Below are 4,731 nucleotides of genomic sequence, written 5' to 3'. Positions count from 1 at the left end.
CTACTTCTTGCGGGGAGTTTGTAAGCGCAGTTTGTAAGTTACCCGAGAGCAATTACAAGATCAGGGCTCTGCTGCATCGATCGCGGTACGTAGTGGATATGGGATTATGAAGTCATGCGATCGGGTTAACTACACCGGTAGCAGTAAATAAACGGTTGCAGCGGTCGCTTAAAAACGTCCGTCAAGAGACGTCCTCCGCAAGATGACAGCGAAATTACATTCCTCCACGTCCAGTATAAATCATAATCAATTTCGGATCCGACACTCGCCTGAGAGTGTTATTATTTTTCGCCGGCCCATCTAAGCTGACCTATTGGCACTCGGTCCGTGGTCCGTGGTCGGACCAGGTTTCATTTGCAGCAAACTATGCGCTCGTACCGTGTTTTATGAGCACTTTTCGCACCATAAACAAAGCCCCCCGGGAGCATGTATGGCGAGGTCGGCGAAAACACGCCGGGCTCGACTGATCTCCGGCCTGCTCCGGACCTAAGATACGGTTGCATAACAACCCTCGCATACGCCCGTTCTCGGTGCAAACCCCAAAAACCTTTGTGGTGCAAAATCGTTCGAATTAGGGAAACGGTTTAGAAAGGATCAGGCTTATTGTCGACTCCTACAGCCGATTGGTTGGTGAGAAAGCGCAATTGCAGATACATCGGAAAACTGTTTACTTTTTATTGAGGCCCTGCAGCGTTTGCTAAGGTTTTAGCGTTTTATAGCGAAGCACGCGGGCTCTTCCTACGTTTGTTTGGGTAATGTTTTTCCAATTAATAGCGTACGTACGGGCGGGATTGTGATGTAATGGGCAATTATCAAAATACCTGTCGCTTGATTAAGCGACGTGTACGAGGGCTGTTCGTGAAGGTAACAACTTTTTGGAAGGCGATTGGATTATGAGTGTAGGTGAGCCGGTGATGAAGGGTATAAATCGTCCAGCCGTTCGGTCGTACAAAGGGATTGTAGGGCAGGCGCTTGGTTGTCTTAAGGATAGCAGTCCGGCGGTCTTTTGTTGGCGATATGTCTGACGAAGGGAAAAACTGTGTCGTGTTAAAAGTGTAATCCTTTCGAATGTTGGTTCAATTACACGGCAATGCGTTCGTTTGGACGCAATCGAGTGCGAAACATTGGCCATATTGCACCATAAAAATTGTGAAGGAATGCGAGGAATGTAGGGTTTCTATAAAGTTAATGATTCTTGAGGAGTAGCTAGTACACTAAGACATAAAAGTATTTATTGATACCTTATTTATCAGTCCGCTCGTATAACTGGCTTCGATTAATCACACACACACCCAGACAGAGCTAAGGCTCCACTGGCTGCAATGGCTCATAAAATTAAGATGTTTATACTTAATCAGGCGACAGTAAATTGTGCCCAGACGGTTGGTCGATTTCCTTATCGTAACGTGTCATTTTCCCACTAGACGGCGTCACCCATAGAACCACACCAACAAGCCGGGGCGCAACGTGTTATACGCCCCGACAGAACGTACCCGCTCAATCAAGCTGCGACATTGAACATCGAAGAACCAGAAGAAATGTTTTTCTTATCCCTACAATGTCAGACTCCTTCGCGAATGTGTGTTTATTTTCTTGCACAAAGCTCAGGCGACGCGAGAAAATCACTGCCTTCATCATCGCGTCTAATGGCACGCACGCCGGTACGGAAAATCTTACGCCCCAAAATAACGCCTATTCATTGGGTTTGGTGTTAGGGGTTGGGCATTGGCAATTAACGTCATGGACACACACACACGCCATAAACGCGACCATCAACGTCATCACCAATGGAAGCTCATAAAACTCACTTGAACGAAACGGAAAGTCACGACGCGCCCGGGTTTCAACTGCACAATCCGGTCCGCGTCAATCTCCGATCTCCGGTTTTCCGTCCGTCCGCTGAGGCAATGAACGTGCGCGAAAAGAGAGCAAAGCTGCGGAGGACAGTTCATGACGCCAGGGTCAAGTTCAATACTGTGCGCGCGCTATGTGCAAGGGCTCGCTTTGTTGCGTGCGTCGTTGAGTCACAGAGGACTGGGACAGAGGGAGGCGGGAAGCGATCCGGTTGATTGAAATATGCACGTATATCGAACCGGATTGTATCATACGCCTTACTGGAGGATGAACTTCTGGTGGGAGGGGATATGAAAGGGAGTGAACCAGTTCTCATATGGCGTAGCTCCCTTCCATCATATTACAATCGAGCTCGGTGCATTCGGTTTGATGCAGCTCTGCGTGGTGGCTCCATCTAGCGAGAAATTGTATAAACGCCTGAGTGTATGCAATGGTAGCGAGAGTAGCAAAGCGAACTCCATGCTTTACACTAACCGTACAGAAGAGGGTTACTATTTGTGGATCATTTCGCGGTTAAACGAGCCTTTGTGTGTGTAAATTTGAGTTTGAGGTTGAGAAAAACTACTTAAATTGGTATTTTGTCTTATATTTATTGGGTAATATTAAGATGCTTTCAAAGTCATTTTTCACCGCCTAAGGCAATCCTAGATTGGATTTGTATTCAACCTCAACCCTCAGACAGAAATTTGGAGTGGCTACAACATGCTCTGCCACTGATAATCGGTTAAAGTGGACAAGCTAATCAAGCTTTTGACAGTTGAGTAGGGATCACGCTGTAAAAGCTGACAGTTCCAACCCATTCAGGTGTCACAGTGCGTGTACAGCAACCGGTTTTCTTTCTTCTGCTAACCGTTATGACACAATGTAACATTTACATAATTATGGGACCTAATTTCTGACACAGAGTTAATCAAATAGGAAATGATTGAGCAAAAGTTTAGACGCAAAGATTGGAAAGATAGTGGAACCTTTGATGGCCTTTAAGGCGATTGTGAAGCGGAGCAATTAAAACCATCTATTCGCAACGTTCTCAGACTAGTCGCTCTGTGTCTAATATTTGCTCGCGAGTTCAACTTGCAACCAATGGCGAATATTCAATTCCCACCGGAAAGTCGGAACGGAAATCCATTAACCAGGCAGGCGGATAATATTTTTCTCCACACAGGTGGCTCCCGGTGTGACATTTGGCTGGTGTACAAGAATGGCAAGCATTAGTTAGTTTCCGCCGCGCTCGTTCAAGCTCGCTACGGGCCAGATGTTGTTGGCGCAGGTCGTGGTTGATTATGTTATTTTATTATAAGTTTTTGCTGCATCATGGTGCCTCACTTGATCTGTTGATTGCATTCCGCCCGAAGGACAAGGGGGAAAATCGACACATAGCAATTGGCTGGCGTTCGTCTGAGCGTTGGGACGTTCTAGACCGGGTGTACGGTTGTGAAGAGTGTGTGGTGGAATGGAATGAGTAGGAAAATGGTTTAGCTTATGGATACCTAGGAGTAGATAATTCAGTTGTCCTATTATTGATTCATTTAAACACAATTTGCTGATGATATAATCTATTACAGGTATCACTTACCATACACATTGGATGTTCTCATTTTGTTGTAGTGGAAAAACTTATCTAAATAAATCTTCCCCTGCGTCACCGTACTAATGCACAATGGAAACCATAAGCTGTCATTAAGCCTTCCTCGTTAATCATATGTAAAAGACAACGCAGCACAGTACACAAGATCAACCACCGTTGATAGATCGATCAGCCCCCTAAACTATGCAAATGAGTGTGTTAAGAGGTGATTAATCAACAAATAGTTTCGGTTTTTTTTCGTTTAGCTCGTCAACAACTTTATTGTACTGCCCTGCGCCGTGTTTCCCGCCGTGGAGTCAACTTTTCTCATGCAGACTTTCACACGCCCACCGGCACTGGCCGTTTGGTGGGTACGTTGTTTGATAGCAAACGCCGCCGTGATACCGATCGCTTATGATCACCTTTCGCAATGCGGCAGCATGAGTGCATTAGGGCGCGCGCGGCATAGGTGTCGGTGAGTTTTGTTTTGCTGCGGAAAACAATGCTAGGGCTGGAGGGCTGAAGTCTCTCTCTCTTGCATACCTTAAAATCGGACACCATTTTCAAGGACGCTACGTCACGGTAGTATGACATTGTTTTTTTCTTCCGAAGGAGAGGAGTCTTCAGCGAGGGACCAGTGGTAAGGAGAGCCACTGTTGAGTGTGGCGTTATGAAGTTGGCGGTGTTGATAGAGTCATTCAAGTGGCACATATTCCGACGGTGCATAGGGATGCCGCCGTCTTGAGAAGGGCTTGCTTCCCTAGCTCGGTGGAGATGGAGATGGAGACAAACGAACTGAGAAGGGAAATAGTGTAGCGACCAGCCCGGGGAAACCGGCACGACTTACCGTATCGATTGTGTTTCGTTTGGTAGCTGAATATTTATAACATCTAGCCTTTAAACTTGTCTTGTCACAGCACACACGTAAGGGGCACAAGCTCACCCATTCACAGCACGTCCCCAAGTAGTGCATTTTTAATGACAGGCGAATTAGTTTGCACCGAGGATCCTCTTCATCGATTGCAACCGATCGGAGGAGGAACCGGTGGCAACAGCGGCGAAAAAAGCGATCGATGAATTGAATACGAACAGGAAAAATAAACTTTACTGTCGTCGCCGCCGTCTCACTTTCGCTTTTTTGGTGCGCGTAACACCGCGCCGGCATAATCGTGTCACGGCGTCGTGATACGAACTGTGTGGAAAATGTCCTCAAAATAGTGCACGCATGAAAGCAAAACAAAAAAACTTTGGCTGCAACTCTGCAAATCGAGTGAATAGAGGGAGGTTGATTTATGCATTTCGTTGCGAGT

This window comes from Anopheles stephensi, chromosome 3 (assembly GCF_013141755.1).
Source record: "Anopheles stephensi strain Indian chromosome 3, UCI_ANSTEP_V1.0, whole genome shotgun sequence".
Taxonomy (NCBI): domain Eukaryota; kingdom Metazoa; phylum Arthropoda; class Insecta; order Diptera; family Culicidae; genus Anopheles; species Anopheles stephensi.
This window is presented reverse-complemented; position numbering follows the sequence as displayed.